General features: G+C 42.5%; 1 protein-coding gene across 1 annotated transcript in view; it reads left to right on the forward strand.

Annotated features, from left to right (window-relative positions):
- LOC142318450 (uncharacterized) overlaps positions 1-19,861 on the forward strand; it is a 120,348-nt gene that overhangs the window by 42,544 nt on the left and 57,943 nt on the right. Inside the window, exon 2 of the mRNA XM_075355036.1 lies at positions 15,662-15,701. The gene's annotated coding sequence lies outside the window, so the exon portion shown is untranslated. The remainder of the gene's footprint in view (positions 1-15,661; positions 15,702-19,861) is intronic.

Genomic DNA, 19,861 nt, shown 5'->3' on the forward strand with positions numbered 1-19,861 from the left:
CAGGTAGTGGACAAGAGATGTGTGCATGTATTAGTAAGGGGACGAAAGAATAACGGGTGTATATGAAAAGGGTAGTCAGAAATAATTCGATAGAAGAATGGACGCGGTCAATAAAGATGACGGGGGGAGGGTCGAACACAAGAACAAATAATAGGAACAGGTAATTTTGATAAACCCAAAAATACGAAACAAAGCGAAATTTAACATTCCTGTAACAAAACAACGGGACCCACCCTAGCTTGGAATTCTTAGAAAATAACGGAAACTTTACGCTAAAACGGCGTAAACAATACTTGAGAATGCCAACAGATATATCCCACAAACATCGGGTAATCCTAGACGTCCTTTCGTTCCATGGTGGAACGATGATTGCAAAAATGCTATTATGAATCGACGGCAGGCACTACGTAAATTTAATCGTAGGCCTACAACAGAACATCTAAATTTATACCGCAGGGCTATAGCGGTGTGCCGTCAAGTATTCTTGGGCGCTAAGAGGAATTCATGGACGAATTACGTGAGCACTATCTCACGCACTCCTTCCACGTCTACTGTATGGAAGAAAATTCGTGCAATTTTCGGATCACCGAAACAACCTATTCTTGGTCTTATTGATGAAGGAGAACTCCTTTCATCATCCTCGGAAGTGGCAAATAGTCTAGCAAAATCTTTCCGCTCGGTGTCTCACCTCATCATATAATAACGATTTTCAACGGTACGAGATACAAATAGAAGTATTATCGTTAAACATTGGTGATTCGGTTGGTGAATTAAACACTCCATTCGTATTTAAAGAATTGTTACATGCACTTAAAAATTCACGGGACACTTCCCCTGGACCGGACAACATTCGTCTTTCCATGCTTTCACACCTTCCTAATTCGGCACTACAACAACTTTTGAATATTTTCAACGGTTTATTCTCCGAACAAGTTTTCCCACCGGGCTGGTCTGAAGCATTTATTATACCAGTACTAAAACCTGGTAAAGACCAAACGAACCCCTCAAGCTACCGCCCTATTTCATTAACAAGCGTTTTGTGTAAAATAATGGAGAGAATGGTAAACCGCAGACTTACATGGTACTTGGAGAAACATGGCTTTCTATCTCCAGAACAGTGTGGTTTTCGACAAGGACGATCTTCTATTGACCATTTAGTGTCACTAGAAATAGCCATACAAAACGCTTTCCTAAATCGGCAGCACCACGTCGCTATCTTCTTCGATATAAAAAAGGCGTATGACACAGTGGTATTCTTAACACTCTCAAAGAATGGGGAATCAAGGGCAATATGCTTGCTTTTATCCGGGGATTCTTAAATCACCGAACGGCTCGTGTTCGTGTGGATGATTCGCTCTCAGATAGTGTCATCTTGGAGAATGGAGTGCCCCAAGGTAGTGTATTAAGTGCCACCTTATTTTCTGTAGCCATAAACGATATTACCAAATGTGTTCAGGCTCCTGTCTCATGCTCTCTATTTGCTGACGACTTGCTATCCACATTGCAAGCCGTTCAGCACCTACAGCAGAGAGACTACTGCAGAACACTATATCTCACCTTGAAGCTTGGTCCAGGATTACTGGTTTCACATTTTCATCCGAAAAAACAAAATGTGTAGTTTTTCTCGGCTACGAAACCCTTCTATTCCGCAAATTTTTCTGAACGGAGAGACTATTCTATCTCTACTTACGTCAAGTTTTTAGGTTTATTTTTTGATAGCCGTCTTACTTGGGTCAAACATTTAAAAGAATTGAAAACAAAATGTTCCAAACTTCTAGATATGATGCGAGTCCTTACTAACACCAACTGGGGAGCCGATAGATCATGTATGATACGTTTTTACTATTCCTTTGTTCGCTCCCGTTTAGATTATGGTTGTGTCGCCTACTGTTCAGATCGTCAAACCGTGCTTAAAATGCTGGATAGTGTACATCATGCTTTCCTTCGGCTTGCCACAGGCGCGTTTAGATCAAGTCCTGTCGCAAGCTTACTTGTAGACTGTGGTGAACCATCACTTTGGGATAGATAAGACCAGCTTTTATCTTTATTTGCTCGTCTCAGAGGACAGCCAAATCACCCGGTTCTTGACTCGGTCTTTAGAAATCCTAATCTACGAAAGTATGAGGACCATCCACGTCATACTGCACCTGTAGGTGTCCGTACCTGGCGTCTGCTGCAGCATATAAATGTTGACACACCGTCATTCTTTCCTATGTATCCTTGCTCATATCCTTCATGGAGAATAAACCTCATAAATTTTAATTTTGACCTTACTACATTTTTTATTTTTTAAATCCTTTTTTAACCACACTAGGGCAACCGGTAACCGCCTGAAAGACGTTGCTTCGGTTGGCCTAATGTGACGCGGCGATGACTAACCATCCCCCATTAACAGTGTCCTACCCACCGGACAATCACCCACCGGGGTCTCCACTGGTTCACCGAGACGTTGCGACCTCCGCTTCTGGATGCCGCAGCGCCTCTCCCCAGAAGAGCTACCCTTCCCGTCCCTACCACTAGTCGGGGTCCAAGTATGCCGGAACGCATACCACCCCCGATCCTCGCGCGCCCACCCCTCATACCTCGAGGGTCTGTCATGCATCATCACCGTACTCCGACCTGTCCACTCTTGCGTGTGTCCAGGCCAGAGTAACCTCTGCAAGATAGCTGCCTCCCTGGCCCTACACGGTTCCGCGCTTCGACCCCTCTGGCTACATCATTTTTTAGCCAGCTTCCCTTGTTTTTTTTTTTTTTCACCTAGGCACACATGGTGTATTACATACAAATCATAAAATACATAAGAATCAAAATCACAAATCAAAATACATAACTTCTATGTATAAACATAATTACGCGAATAAAAGAAGTACCGATACAAAACAGAATCATATAGCATCAAAACACAACTCCTATGTATAAACACCATTACGCAAGTAAAAGAAGTACAGGTAAATAAATGCTGCTATGGTATATGTCCCAAAATACAAATCAAAATCACAAATCGAAGTACATAACTCCTATGTATGAACATCATTACACGAATAAAGGGATTACAAATGAATAAATGCTACTATGGTATACGTCATATAGTACACTGACACACCTCTTTTTTTTTTTTCTCTTTTTTTTTTACCCTAATACTAAACAAACATAAATAGACATCTTATCCTAAACACCATGTGCGCCCGTACATATCAAACAAATTAGGCAAATGAATACATGTGAAAATACTTCTCGTTCTGGTTGACCCGACATCGGTATTATTCCCCCCAGTTCCGAGCCTCCCTTTCCTTTGTTTGGAGGATTCTCCTCACGCAGGCGCTAACCCTGTCCCACTGGCTACGCCCCCGTAGCATATAACTCACCAGAGTCGTCGGGGTCAGATGACCAACCCCTGCCAACCGTCTAACCCCTATCCACCGGTGGCATTGGAAAAAGGTGTGCTCTGGTGAGTCCTCCTCTGCGCAGTAGAGACAGGTCGGCGAATCGCGAATTCTAAACCGAGCGAGATACGTCCCGAACTCTCCGTGACCGGAGAGGAGTTGAGTAAGGTAGTAGTCCACCTCCCCAAAACCCCTCCGGACCCATGTTGTTAAGTTGGGTCCGGACCCAACTTAACCCAACTTGGGTCCTTAACCCAAGTCCAACCGGACTTGGGTAAAGGACCCTCGTCCAGCTGCCTGTCGGTGACGCATCCCACTCGGCCTGCCATCTCTGGAGTGTAGCCCTTTTCGCCTCCGCCTTAGGTGTTCCATCATACACCTGCATGAGCTCCTCCGCTCGCAGGTGAATTGGGGGGACACCCGCTATCACCTCCGCCGCCTTCTCTGACACGGTCCGGTAGGCAGATGTTATCTTCAGGTTTGCGAGGCGCTGCAGCGAAGCAAGTCGTCGAACATTCCTGTTGACCTGCAGCGCCTCGCGCCATACCGGTACCGCGTACAGCATTATCGACTGGGCGACCGAGAGGAGTACCCTCCTCTTGCTCGCCCGCGGCCCCTCTCGCCTTGAGAGAATCTTGTCCAGGTCAACCAGTACCTTTCCAGCCTTTTCGGCCACCTTCTGAACGTGGAGGGTGAAGCTGGCGATCCAGCCACACCCCCAGGTATTTGACGCTCCTGGAGTCTACCACTTCGTGGCCATCGACCTGGACCTTCAACCTCCTAGTTCGTCTCTTCCCGACTAGGGCCACCATGTCCGTCTTCTGCGGGGCAAGCCGAAGTCGTCTGTCTGCGAGCCATGCGCTGATCCTGCCAACTGCCTCATTGGCCGTCTCTTCCACCTGACGTTCAGTGTCCCCGGCAACCAGCAGGGCAGCATCGTCAGCGTACGCGACCACCTGTGAGTCCCCTGGCAAGGCCATTCTTAGGAGGCCGTCGTACGCCACGTTCCATAGGAGGGGACCGAGCACCGATCCTTGAGGTACCCCCCGCACATCTCAAACTGCTCCCTGCCTTCCTCGGTGTCGACATAGACCTTGCGGTCATGGAGGTAATTGTTAATGATTGCCAGGAGACCGTCGCTTATCCCCTTCCTTCGCAGCTCCACTATGATAACGCTCCAGGGGAGGCTGTTGAAAGCGTTCTGAACGTCAAGAAGGACAACCAGCGGGATCCTCCTTGTTCTCCACGTTCCTGCAGCCCTATTGTTTCGCCACTCTAGAACTTGTTTGATGGCGTCTAGAGTGGACCTTCCTTTCCTAAAGCCGTACTGGTTGGGAGAGAGTCCCCCCGCCGCCTCCAGTTCTTCGTGGATTCGCTCAGTAATCAGCCTCTCATATAGTTTGCCCAAGACATTGAGCAGACACATGGGGCGATATTTGGTGACCTCTCCAGGCTGTGCCTTAGATTTTGGCAACAGCACCAGCCTGGCGTCCTTCCAACAGCAGGGGAAGTCTCCCCTCTCCAACAGGGTGTTCATCAGTTCCAGTACGGCTCCCGGGTGTCGGTTTACCAAGCATTTCGCTAGGGCGGCAGGAATCTCATCCGGGCCCGGGCTCTTCTTGATGTTAATTCTGCCCGCGGCCCATCGGATCTCTTCCACGGAGAATCTCGGCGCATGGCCCCCAGGCATGTCCTCCCAATCCTCCTCCCTGATCGTAAAAAGCGTCGCGACTGCCCTCAGTGACTCCGCTCTCGACAGCCTGGGGAGGCGCTTACCAAATCTCTTCATGATGATCTTATATGCCCTCCCCCAGGGGTCCGTGTCTAGTTGGTTCAACAATTTCCTCCATTCCTCCTTTTTGGCCGACCTGATCGGTTCCCTGAGGCATCTTTTGGCCGACCGATGTTCCTCCTCTAAGATCTCCAATTCCTCCGGGCTGGCCGTCGCCCTTCTCCTGGCCCTCGTTAGATTTCGCCTCTTCCTTGTGGCCTCCATTCTTAGGGAAGCGATGTCAGCCGACCACCAGTAGGAGGACGCGGTGGCTCTCCTAGGCAGTCGCGAGGCCTTCTCGCACTCCCTGATCAGCGCTGATGTTATCGCTTCAGGGGTTAGAGGATTGGTCACGCCTTCTCCCATCATGGCGTCATCGACTGCCCGCAGAAGTTGACCCTCCGTGAGCTTCCATTTTCTTAAGAGGGGCGGGTGGCGTGGCCTATCGTCAGTGACCACAAATACGATCGCCCTGTGGTCACTGCCGAACTCTTCTTCGCTGACGGTCCAACTCTCCACCCTGTTGACAGTATTAGCTGTCGCCACCGTGATATCTATCACAGACCCCTCTCCTCTGCCCACGAAGGTTCGGACCGTCGGTTCGTTCAGGACGACCAAATCCAACGACGCTAGAAGCGCAGCTAATGCATACCCCCTGACCGTCGATCTTGTTCCTCCCAGCTCAGCGCACTCGGCGTTGAAGTCTCCTGCTGCCACTACAGGTTTCCTGGAGTTCCGCACCAGCCGCTCCAGTTCTCCGAGCACGTCATGAAACCAGTCCATGCCGCAGTTCGGAAAGATGTAGGCTGAGATGAGAAGCCGGTCTGTAAGTTCTACGGCCACCATCCCGAGCCTACCGAGACGTTTCCTAGTGCGTATCTCCCTGACACAACGCCGATTGCCGCGTCTCCATCTCTGTCTGTCAACCACTTCTCTGATGCCGATGTTTTTGCATTAGGTTCCGCGACAAAGGCGAAGTCTATACCCTGAGCCAGTGAGGTTTGCCAGATGAGGTCCTGCACCGCTGCACTCCTGTTGGCGTTGAGTTGTATGCACCGCATTACTTAGTGCATACATCGCTCCCCGTCCTGTGCCCAGCCTTTCCGCAGTCGAGGCACTTCGCCTGCGCCGTGCATTCGAAACGCTTATGCCCGATGGCGCCACAGTTGAAACAGTTCTTTGAGCGATCTGTTCCCGTACAGTTGGCGGCCACATGACCGCTCGCCCAACATCTGTAGCAGTGGGCATCCTGCCTACGCAGATCAACTCTGCAGGACTGCCAGCCCACCAGCAACCGTCCTGTAGCGACCACCGTTTTAGCTTCGACCTGCGGAAGGATCACAGTCGCGATGCGGGAATTCCCGTACGCCGTCCTGATCGACGATACCCTAGCCGTCGAGTCCGTCCCTAGGACCTGCTGGATTGCGAAAAGAATCTCCTCTCCGCACACAGAAGCATCAAGATTCCTGATATTGATTGCCACCGGTCTAGTGGCCGCATTTCTCTCTATCACCCTCACGAGTGGAGCCGCCGCTGCTACCTTTTGTGCCAGCATGGGTACCACGTTGTCAGCCTCTTTAACGCGTACCCGTATCTCCTGGCCCTGGCCTTGCCTGACCGAAAGGATGCTCGGTGCGAATTCCCTCCCCACCGATGACTTCACCGTCTTCAGGAGATCTGCGTACGTAGTCCCCTCTTGCCGCATAACCACCGTGACCGCCTTCGGTCCCTGCGGGGGGCTATCCTTCCGTGCTGCTCCCCTCCCGAACACGTAAAGCGACGTCTTGGTGCCTCTCCTTAGAGACCAGAACTCCGCCACCTTTTTGACTATGGTCCCCATGCGATCATTGGTCGACACCAAGACCACCGGCTGGGTTTCCGCCTTGGTCAGCCTGTTCATCCCCTCGATCAGGCCGTCCACCGCCATCCTTCCTTCTCCGGAGATTAGAAGCACATAAGTAGGTGCGTCATCTTGCACCTCATCGTCTTCACCGACGATGTCCACTGCCTCTTTCATGAGAAGACCAGCCCTCATCATTCCCTTCTGAAGCCTGGCGAACGCTCCCGGAGCCTTGGAGCCGACTTGTCGGGCATACTGCCCCTGCATGTCTCCATCTGCATTCAAAATGTGTACCTTTGGCGTTGCCTCTGCGTCTATCGGAGGGCCGGCCTTGTCTTCCACCATCGTGAACATTTCTTTCTCCCACCTTCTGTCCACCACGTTCTTCAGGTCCTCTACGGAACCCTCACGGAGGACCGCCCTAACGTCAAAGTCCCCTTCTTCGACCGTTTGGGTTCCCATTGTCACAGTCGGTTTCGGGTGTGAGGCCTCAGAGTGCCCGCACGGTTGTAGCCAAATCCTCCGCCATGTCTTTTACCCTGGCTACACTGTCCTTTACTTCCTTTCCGGCGTACTCTTTACGTCTCACCAGTGCTGCTAGGGCATGAACCTCACTTAGCAGGCTATCGAGGTCTGTACCTTCAGTTGTATCTTCCTCGCTGCTGCTAGAAGCCTCCAATCTTCTTTTAGCCGGGCGTGCTCCCGGCTCTTCGTGCTCCATAGAGCTGGTTCCTCGGGCGCCCACCGGAGACCTAGCCGTCTTCCTGCTCCGTGCTGCCGGGAAATCCTCGTCTATATTGCACTCTTGTGGTGTGTCCGGACACGACATCGCGAATCCGGTCACGTTTCTTTAGAAAAAGCACGTTTGCTAACTTCAACCGCCTGTAACTCTGGAACGGTTAAAGATAGAAAAAAGTTTATTTGTGTTTTCTCCTTCTTAGACACAAAGGAACACTTTTGGGGGAGAGGGGCAGAAAAAAAATTTTTGGTCCGGGGGGGGTACAAAGATGCTCCCCGCGAAACTTGAGGATGGCTTGCGGGGGGGGAAGTGGGGGGTGTCAGGGGGGGGGTCCGGCCTAGACCCTAAAGGGTTTGGGGCTAGGTGTCCCCTAGCCGGAGATATAGGGTAGGAAAGTTTACCCTATATATCTTCTATAGAAAAAATTTCCAAGTTTTTGATGGGTCGCTCTTATGAACGAATCACCAAAACATATATTATAAAAAATATTCTAAGTCCTAAAAAAATAATTTAAAATCACCCGCTGCTCCGCAGAGAATAAAAATAATTAGTTAAATAAAAAATTAGTTCTACAAAAAACTCACTAGAGCTCTCCGATAAAAACCACGATAATTCGTCTCTCCGCGAAAAAGTGGGTTGGCAAACCTGCTTACCGGCACTTCCCTTCCGCGGCCACGTGTTTTCTTAAAAACTAAAAAACCTTATAACTAGCTTTAAAATGGTCCTATCGCCATGAAATTTAAAACCAACACTTATCTAACACTATTCTAAAGGATCACGGTCTCAGTTATCCTAAAAACTACGCTAAAAACTATATAAAAGTATCGATAGCTAACACCACGTGCTAGGTTAGCCTACCACAAAAACACAAATATCTTAGGAACTAACCGACCGATTTGGTTAAAACAAGGTTTTTTCCACTTCGTTCAACGGTTTCTAAAATCTATAATAACTAAGAAAGCTGTAAAGACAGTTTAAATTTATTCTTAGTACTACACCGTTTTGGCGCCACGCGGCCACCGTATTTAACACTAAAAGTTTAATAACTTCACTATTTATTAACCGATCTAAAAAATGTTTATACACACGCACGCATCTTACTCTATATTTTAATATTATATATATAAAAACACACAAACATCCGAAAAAACCACACAATAATACTGAAAACACTAGAGCTCCACAATGGCTGCCTTCCAGCTACGAGTCCAGCATTCGACTGACCTTACTACATACAATAAACAATCAACACCATCTACTGTGTTTCAGCAAATGTTTCAGTGTGTTCTCTCCAAGATGAAACCAGACGCGGTTGTATACACTGATGGATCGAAACAAAACGATACAGTTGGGTGTGCATTTGTTGTCAATGAGAGAACTTATATGTTTGGTCTACCCGGTATTACGAGTGTGTTTACCGCTGAACTATACGCTATAAATAAGGCTCTAAACATCAGTAACCCTAATTATCGAAAAATTCTTATTTGCAGTTACTCGTGTAGTGCTTTCCAAGCCTTAAAAAACTTTTATTCTAAACATCATATCGTCATTGAAATTTACAACGCAATCGCTGAGTTGAATAATCGCAACATAGAATTAAGTTTTTGCTGGGTCCCTAGCCACGTAGGGATTCCAGGTAATGAACATGCAGATTCCGCTGCCAAAGAAGCATGTAACCAGCCTCCTTTCACCATCCGAGTTGCTACTTCTGATTTCATTAATTGTGTAAAACAATTATTGGGAGCAAGGTGGCAAGGTGATTGGGCGGCTACCATTGATAATAAACTCCGTCAGATTAAAGATTCTGTGTTACCATGGAACTCCTCATACAGAAAACCCCGGCGTCAGGAAGTAGTTCTATGTCGATTGCGGATTGGACACACGAGGGTCACACACGAGTACCTGTTTACAAGAGGACAACCACCTCTATGGCACGATGTAACTGCCGCGTGACCGTGCGCCACATACTCGTGGACTGCATATGTTATGCGGCATTGCGTCGTAAATTTAAACTACCCAGAAACATCCGTGGTATCTTGTGTAATGATGAAGAGGTTTTAAAACGGATGTTTCTGTTTTTGCGTAGTATAGGGTTAATACAAAAAATTTAATTAGTATGTATTGTTTTGTAATTGTATGTATTGTCCTATGTATTGTTTTTGTTATCCGAGTAGCGAGCCTTTTACACTCCCTATCGGTTTTTTTTATTTTTTTTTTTATTTATATATATAGATATTAATATTTTTTTGTTTTTTTTGTTTGTTTTTTAAATTCGTCTGTGATATTAGTTGTAAGACTCTAAACTTAATAGTTTTAAGTTTTATTTCTTTTTAGTTTTAAGTTTTATTTATTTTCAATATGATAGTTTCACAGTCAGACTCCATCTCGATACAGCCTGCAGATCTTTAACTTCTATAGATTTGCTCCCCGACGAGCTATCGAGGAGCGGTTTGGTTTTTCTTTCACTAGAGAAGGAATAGAACGTTTTGAAAGGAGAGGCGTAAAGGACAAATTTTTGGTCCTTTACGCCTTTGGGGTACCCCCCAAAGGCGTAAAGGACCAAATGCTCCCCACGAAACTTGAAGGAGGGCGGTGGGGGTCGAGTAAGGGTCCGAACAGTCTGGGGCTAGGGTGCCCCTAGCCCGAGATATAGGGTTTGAAAGATTTCCCTATATACGACTTCGAGAAAACTTAGAAAAAAATTTCTGGGGCTAGGGTGCCCCTAGCCCGAGATATAGGGTTTGAAAGATTTCCCTATATACGACTTCGAGAAAACTTAGAAAAAAATTTCTAAGTTTTTGATTCCCGACTCGCGATGAACGAGTCGCCAAATTATATAAAATATATGAAAATATAAAATATATAAAAAAGTCAAAGTCTGTAGAAATTGTTCAAATTTGCCCGCCCTACGTTAACGGTCAAAGAGATCACTTAAAATATAACTAAAACATAATTCTTAAAAACTACCACCTACGGTTGTAACCATCGGGATTGTAAGAACTCAACAGCTTTATGGATTTTGTTTACAACCAGTCCGAGTCGTGTATAAAGTTTGAGGTTTCTGTAGTGCAACACGTAACGTTGCTTTTCTAACAGTATTCTCAATAATTTCGGTACTGGACATTTGTCATGCGGCCTACAGTGGGGTGAAACCATTTTGTCAGTTGGGATTTTGCGTTCAGCGGGTAGTCTTTATGGAGATCGTGCAAATGCACCGGATACAATAAATCGACCTCCAAGATGTAACCCTTGTCACCTTTGTCTTCGATGGACTTAATGTCAAGGTTTTCGATTTCCTCATCACTCATCCTCCGAGAGCTTCCGTAGGGTAAGGGCTCCACCATAGCGGTTCCGTAAAGGTTCTGTCAATCGAGATATTGTATCCAGGTTGTTGGGTAAAGTTAACTAAAAAACGCAACTCGTATTTCCCAAAAGAAATTGGGCTTTAATTGAGAAAGAAAACAACTGAACTTATGTTAAATTATAACCTTAAAACTAAAAAGAAATTATGAAATTGACATAATTTAATGATACTTAAAATATCAGCTGAATCAACATATGAACAATGATGTTAAATGCAAAAATACATGAATATACATTTTTTAAATACACAATTTAACAAAGCCTGAAAACAAGAGAACATAAAAACACCTTATTTTCAAATTAGACACTTAAAACATAACATCAATAGAAAGTGGAATTGGAAAACAGTAGCACTAATAACATATACTGTAATATGAAAATTAGCAGTGAACAGATGTGATTAGCTTAGAAAAAATAAATTACAATAAATCTTAATTAGCACTGGTCTTTTCCGAATTAAGAACATCAACATACTTAACGTTAAATAATTAATACATGTAATTCTAGTTTAACGTAGAAAAAGGAGACAATGATATTCTAGTACAAAAACAGTTAATTACAATAATCCAATTGAAATTAATAAACATATAAATAGAGTTCCTTTGCTAGTAAGCTTTCTTGAAAAATATAAATTACAAAGTCCTAAAACAATTGCACATCAGGAACAAATTGTTTTAGGTTAATTTTAGAGCAGTGATGAACACAGTTCATGAATAGAAATGGATTAATCTCTGCGATTAACAACATATAAGATTAAATTGTAGAGTTAATTATCATAACTACAGAATTGAAATTAATAAAGCACGTGAAATAGGTTGCAGCTGAACAATGACATAACCTTATGTTAGTAACCTGTCGTGACTGAACTTAAGTGAATAAATGATTTTTTAAATTATACATGAAATTGAAATGCGTAATGCACGATGAACGGAATGTTCCACAAATATTAATGATAAAATAACTGTTTAACGTAATAAATGATGAAAATTAAACTTGCCTGTAGCACACCAATGTTAGTAAACGACGAACTCGTAAATGAAGGTAAAACGAATACATACAGTAAATTCCTGGGCGTAGTCCGCCTTGGTGTATCAGGAATACAGTGGTGAGAGTGTGGCTTCGAGGTTGAGCAAGACTGGCGTCTGAAATGTGTAGCAACGAGTTTGAAGAAATTCTGCTTCGCTGAAATTGTAATAAGAAGCTGGAGAAAATTCGGCGTCGACAGAATTGACAGCTTGTTGTAATTGAAGCACTTTCAGGAAAAACGAAATATAGTGAATTTGAAGAATAACTGGTCTGTTCTGGACAGCAACTGTACGAAGATAGAGAGAAGACCGAGTCCTGGGTCAGTACACTACGAAAGTCTAATCTGGACAGCGTTGTACGAGAGGAAAAGAGAACGATCCACAAATGGTGAGAGTCAAATTTGAACTGCAACTGTTAGAGATAGAGAAAAGACCGAGTCCTGGGTCCGCACACTAAAAAAGTGTGGTCTGGACTGACGAAAATGATGGCGTGAAGAGTAGAGGGGAAACAAAGAAGGCAATAAACCGACGAGAGTGTGTGTCTTGACAACAAGAGCTAGTGTGCTGGTATTGGTAAGACAAAGAAAATTAGCATACACGGGAAGTTTGGGTAAGAAACAACATATCGAAAAATTAATATTATAAGCAAACAGACTATTAAAAGAGTTATGTAAAACTGATAAAAATACTGAAATACGAACAAGTACAGGAAATGATCGCAGACAAAGAAATGTATATTTCTAGGAACTAGACAATATTAAAATGAGCTAACAAAAAACAGTTAAAAATTAACGTGGTTAAATAGAAATTGCTCATGAAACATTACGACCACAGCAGATAAGATAAAGACAAAAAACATTATTGAAAATAAAAAAAAATTTACGCCAAACGGCGTAAACACAGGCTGTGGGTCGCGTGCTATCATATTTATCCGAAATCATGGGGTGTTCGGCTTTGGCGTATCTGTTCGAAATTATAGCGACTCCCCCACTTGTACCTTTTTCAATAAATAGGTGCATATCGTTGTCCGTCAGAATTTCTAGTCTTTGTTTTGTATATTTTAGCATGGCGTTCCAAGTAAAGTGGGGGGGGGGGGGGTCGAGTACAAGTGACATGGGTCTAAACCGTTGAAATTCATAGACACGAAAACTCTCAAAGATATCGGACATCGCAAAGAAGGTAGAGATCGTGATAATCACCTAAAGTACGACAGCTGAAGTACGACATACTCTTTGGGCGTGTTTGTAGTCTTCTTGGGATATACTGTCTCGGGACAAGTTGCTGAAGAATGCGTCTATGAGTGGCAGGGTGGTTTCGTCAAATTTCCGTTCATCCGTTTTGTATTCGTACGTGAAAACTTTTCGTATGCGAAGGTCTCGTTTATTTCTGTCATTATAAACTGCAGTCATTCGTTTGAATTCGTTGTCCTTGTCGGTACAGTCTTTTGCAAGATTACAGACAAGTTTTTCAAGGGATGATGACAAAAACTGATACGAATCCAAGAACCGTAAAGGACCGATTCTCACCGACTGAAATCGTTCGGACGTGTTTGCGGTACACTCGATTTTCAGATTTTTGACGTCCCTGTATTTCCCAACAGCCTGGACGATGTGGTGGGCGTCGTAACCGCGATGGTTGTGAAAAAACACAGGGATGTGCTCTGACCGTTTGCAGTTCAAGTTAAATTCGTTATCACAAGCACCGAGATAATATTGACCGGTCATATGCGAATGGTGGCGTACGCGGTCGTCAAACAGCTGTGCGTGACACAAGAAGCACTCTGTGGCCTCGTCAAAGGCTAGCGTGTTTTCTGGTGTCATTTCCAAAGGTTTCTCTGTGGTCATAATTTTATGTAGCCGATTGCCGTGTTCCAGAAACTCATCTAGCATTCGTTCCACAACCTTATCCCCTACACTCGTCGTTCGGTACAATGCAGGACCGAAACAAATCTCTCCCTTTTCATCGACTATTACATAACAGTAACCCGAAGGAAGGTGGAGGTCTACCTCATTCGAGAAACTGGTATTTGGGTCTGGGGTGACGGTGTCGATCGGTACTATGAAAGACTCAAAATCAGCATAAACCGTATACGGTACTCGGAGAGTGAATGAATAATCCCGGAATCGCATAATACATTCCCTTTCCTTATTAGGATCGGGCATCTTCACCCGTTGAAGCCCATGCCGCTTACATTCGATCAAGTGTTTTTCCATGTTTTGTTTTGCAACAAGAGCATTGGATGAACTAAATCAATGTAAACAGTAAGGACAATAGTGACAGGTGGTTTTGTGGTTTGTCAGTTCGCTCAGTAGTCGTGATAGTCCGTTGTATCCGTTTTTAGTATTAATGAGACAGTAGTGAAAATGTCTCGGTCGTCACCTGTTACTATAAACAGGTGAATCATGTGGTGCGATTCCGGTTCTTTGTAACACGAACTGGATATAGACGACCGTCGTCATCCTTCTCCAGTTCTTAACCATACACATTTATACTGATTTCTCGGTACTGCCGCTCGAACAGGTCGATATCTTTCACCTTTACAAGTTACTCGATACCAGTCATGTTTAGCTTCGCTTCGTGTTCGACGTAGCCTGACTGACGGTAAATACGTTCGGATTGGTGGAACAGATGGGCTAAAACTGACCATAAAAAGTATTTTTGATCATAAAGATTTTTAACATTGATGGCCGCTTTTTTCTATTTAGGCTGTCGTGGAAGTTCAATATATGAACTAGCACCACCGTATAGTGGGCGATACCGAACTATGTTTAAATCTAGGCGATTGACTTTGTTCACTACCCACCCACTACCGTTTTGAACAAAGTTATTGCAAGTTTCCATGATTTTCTCGACGGACACCCACCATTGATCATCAATAAGGTCATTGTTACTATCTACATTAATTACCGTTCTTGGTTTCCCATGAAGATTAAGGTTGCATAGCACTGTCTCCGTCCTTTCCTCCATTGTTATCCTCTTTGTCATCTCCACGTTCACAACCACGTACCTGTGCAGTGAAAAAAAAGAAATACTTATTAAAATAAGAATGTATATAGCAGTTTTTGTAGGTCATGTTTCTTATAACTTAAAGAGAAATACTTATTAAAATATGAATATATATATATATATATAGCAGTTTATGTATTCACCATTTAACGTCGCCATCAAATCGCCTAGCCTCCGTCTTCAGTTGGTCCAGCACTGATGTCTTTCGCTGGTTCAGGACTGCTAGGACATCGATTGGGTTGAACTCCATTAGATCCCATTTGACGAGGTTCATGTTATTGTTAATGGCACGTACAACTTGTGGAGATGACATTCTTTTTTATCTGAAACATGACAATAATTATATTTTAAAAGGATGATATTAATATCTGTTTTTTAGTTTGTTTGCATTGGGAGGATGAGGAGGCGGAACAGGGCATCCTTTTCGAAATAAACACAACAGACAGGTATGTACCTACACAAAATGGAGGGGAATTTTAAATAGTTAAAAAACTTTTTTTGATTAGCTATTAATACTATCTGTATTTTTTTTAGATAATCGGTTTTGGGAGGATAAGACTGAAGACCGGGACAGGTATGTACCCCGCAAAAATGTAGTTTTGTATTGATCATGTAAAATAATTCAATCATAAGTACTAAATTTACCTTTTTATTTATTATCTTGATCACGTTAAAATGCAGTTGTAGAATGAAAATATTTGACAACAGAATAGTTAATCACTAATTGCACTTTGTCGACAGTAAACTCTACGCTTTGAAAGCCAGATTTCAAATGATGAGCTTTGTTGGGTAGGCTTTCTTATGGCATTATATATATAGAACGCGTAAATGGCATGAAAAAAAGACGGCACCGTTCGAGGTCGCACGTACGAAGTTGTCAACCCCGAAAGTCGCGCGCGTGGAGAGTCTTTGTGATGCCGACTGACTTTTTATATTTCTAAGAGCAATAAAATTTTAAAAGCCATATACATAATTCCATTTCGAAAAGAAATAAAAGATAAATGTTACAAATCTTTTTCTTAGAAATATCCAATTAATTTTTTGTTTAAGGACAATAAGATTTAAAAAAATCATTATACATAATTGCATTTCGAAAAGATAAATCTTTTTCATTAAGAATTTAATTTATGGGCGACTGACAACGTTCGAGGTCGCATGTACGCAGTTTTTGTTGTTGACACTGAAAGTCGCGTACCACATGTTGCGTGCGTGCGTGCACATCGGCTGGTGCTCATGCGCCGATTCGAAACGGAGCGCAGCGATTGGTCAAACCGGACACACGTGTCCCACCACCACCACCACTCCTTAAATCGTTTTCGTCAGCTGTTCTTCCCACTTGTGCGCCGCACCTCGCAGCAGCAGCGCCCGGCGTGCACGACACCTGGTGCACGAACCCAGCGAAGTGGTGCTGTGTGGTGAGAGTGTAGCGGGTGACGCTTCTTAATGCGACGGACACGACGACCAGGATCATCCTCGAGGTACGTCCAAATTTTTATTCAACAACACAGACACACACACACATATTATTTATTTATTTAATTCAAACCGACCGCTACGCGACAGCTGTTCAACAACGCTACCAACCTTTGAATTAATTACAAAAAATATTCAAAGCCATATTATCATAATCAAGTTGGCAACCCTACACAATTTCAAATATACCGCCAAGGGAAAAGGGAAATTCCCACCGGAAAAAAGGGGAAATCCAAGATGGCGGCTGCCACACTAGCCCTGTTGCGGCAGCCAGGGGTACTAGTGACGCAGTTACCCCATTTTAGCACTACTGCTGATTATTAGTTTTACTTATTGATTAATTATTTTAATTAATTGACTATATATAAAATATAATATAGAGATTACAAATATATATATATATATATATATATCGTTTTTTTTACTCTAGACCATAATAAATTTTATATTAATTAATTAAGACACTTTTAGGAATTACTTGTCACATTTCCTATTTTGTTTAATCTCTTAAATTATGTAATTTAACCCGGCGTCATTGTGGTACAAAATTGTTACTTTGTTGAGGTGGGTCAATATAACCCGTGTATGTAATGTACGACATTTTCATGTTTTATTGAATATATTTGTAATCTTTGTCATAATGCATATTTACCCTCTGATCTTAGGAATAAAAGAAAAATATATTAATTACAGAACATTTATTCAAAGTATTTAAAGTTACTAGTTAAAGTATTTAAAGTTAGTAGTTAAATTCTCACAAAATAAACAAAATTTGAGATCCCTTAGAGTTTCATCGCTTTACTAAACTAAAATATAGTCTTTTCAGTCACATTTGGCACTTAAATTATATAACATATATCTTTGAAAAAAAAGTTTAACGAAACTAATTCGAATCCTCATTGTTTACACAATCAGTGCAGAAAGGTATGATATGTTCAGGGCAAATATATTTGTCACAACCTCGACATGTGTGTTTCGATTTACGATATCTTTGTACAGGGCATACTTGGCATCTTTTGCGGGAATTAGGTATTTTAGCAGGAGGCTCTTCAGGTGATGCACTAATAAACTCTGATTCTCTTACGCATTTCTCGTGGCAAGCGATTCAAACTCTGGCGGTTTTTCAACTGAACACTGACGAGCGCAAGACCTAAGCTTTAAAAAAATGACGTCTTTTTCCATCGGCTTATTATTGTTTATCCGATGTATATTAAGACCATTAATGCCGGAAATGTTACACACGGCGTAAAAATGGTAAGAGGCCATCTCGTCAAACTACGGCTCACGTCATATGTAGCGCTAAGTTCATCAGCGACGTCCACCCCACATTTGGTTGAGTTTATAGGAGGTGTTAATTTCAGGTTTTCGTTTTTCTCCAGTTGAATCGTCAATCTGGTCATCACGGTGCAAACTCAACATCTGCAAAACCATCTTATTTTTGTTACTGTTGGGTAAAGTTAACAAAAAACACACAGCTAGTATTTGCCAAAAGAATTTGGACTTTATTGAAAATAAAACAAATGAACTTATGCTAGAATCATAACCTTAATACATAAAAAGAAATTATGAAATTAACATAACTTAATGATACTTAACATATCAGCTGAATCAACATATGAACTATGATGTTAAATGCAAAAATACATGAATATACATTTTTTAAATACACAATATATTTAAAAATTTTTAAACACACAACAGCCTGAAAACAAGAGAACATAAAACACCTTATTTTGAAATTAGATACTTAAAACATAACATCAATAGAAAGTGGAACTGGGAAACAGTTGCACTACTAACATATACTGTAATATGAAAATTAGCATTGAACAGATGTCATTAGAAAAAATAAATTACAATAATTTCAGTATAAAAGGCGTTAATTACAATATAATCACATTAAAATAAGTAATAATATAAATAGAGTTTAATTTGATAAATAAGCATTCTTGAAAATATAAAAATCACAAAGTCCTAAAACATACCTGCACATCAGGAGTAATTTGCTTTAGGTTAATTTACGAGAAGTATTATAAATACAGTGCATGAGTAGCAAAGAATTAATCTCGGCGATTAACAAGTTACAAAAATAAATTATAGAGTTAATTACAATAACAAATCGTAATAATTAAACATGTAAAATAGCTAAGCCACCTATCATGATTGCACTTAAGTGAATAAAGTTTTTTTTTTAACTAAACTTGTAATCGAAAGGCATAAGGTAAGATGAACTGAATGTTCCACAAATTTTAATGATAAAATAACTGTTTAACGTAATAAATAATGAAAATTGAACTTGCCTGTAGCACACAAATCGAGATACGAACTCGTGAATGAAGGTAAATGAATACATACAGTAATCCTGGGCATAGTCCGCACTGGTGTATCAGGAATACAGAGGTGTAGCGTGGTTTAGTGGTAGAATAATACGTAGCATCTCAGATATGTAGCGACGAGTTTGGAGATTCTGCATTGATGAAAATAAACCGCAGCTCGAGAAGATTCTACGTCGATAGAATTGGCAGCTTGTAGTGATTTGAAAAATAACTTAACGAAGAAACGAGGCAAAACAAAACATTGAGATCGGTGAAATTATGAGACACTGCCGAGTAAGAGCTGGAGAATATTTCGACAGAGAAATACCGCAACGTTTATGCGTGTAAGAATGCGATGAAATATTATCACAAAGTTTGAGAGAGAATGGCGACTGTACAGGAGAAATGTTGGATGTACTCTGCAGAACAGATGGCGTGAAAGTAAAGAGGGGGAAACCAGATCCAGGTAGTGGACAGGAGAGAGTGTGTGTAAAAAACAAGAGATGTGTGTATGGGAACGAATGAATAACGGGTGTATGAAAAGGGTAGTCAAAAATAATTCGAGACATGAAGGCACGCGGTCACTAAGGATGACGGAGGGAGACAGTCTGGCAGTCGCCAGAAGTGTCGAACACGAGAACAAATAAACAAACAGGTACAAATGACAAGCCCAAAAATACGAAACATAGTAAAATTTAACATGCCTGTAACAAACAACAGGACCCAACCCTAGCTTAGAATTCATTGAAAATAACGGAAACTTCACGCCAAACGGCGTAAACAAATAGTCTTTAAACGATTCTACATTACCTCGTCTACGTTTCTCTCCTTCACCAATCCGTTCGTTTGGCATTCTAATTCTTTGGAACGTTCCCTGTTTACAATCTTCAATATGTATTTCGAGTCTTTTTTTCGCTTTCGTTTCACTAGTCCAAGATTTAAAACA

The sequence above is a fragment of the Lycorma delicatula genome, chromosome 1, assembly GCF_047948215.1.
Source record: "Lycorma delicatula isolate Av1 chromosome 1, ASM4794821v1, whole genome shotgun sequence".
Classification (NCBI taxonomy): domain Eukaryota; kingdom Metazoa; phylum Arthropoda; class Insecta; order Hemiptera; family Fulgoridae; genus Lycorma; species Lycorma delicatula.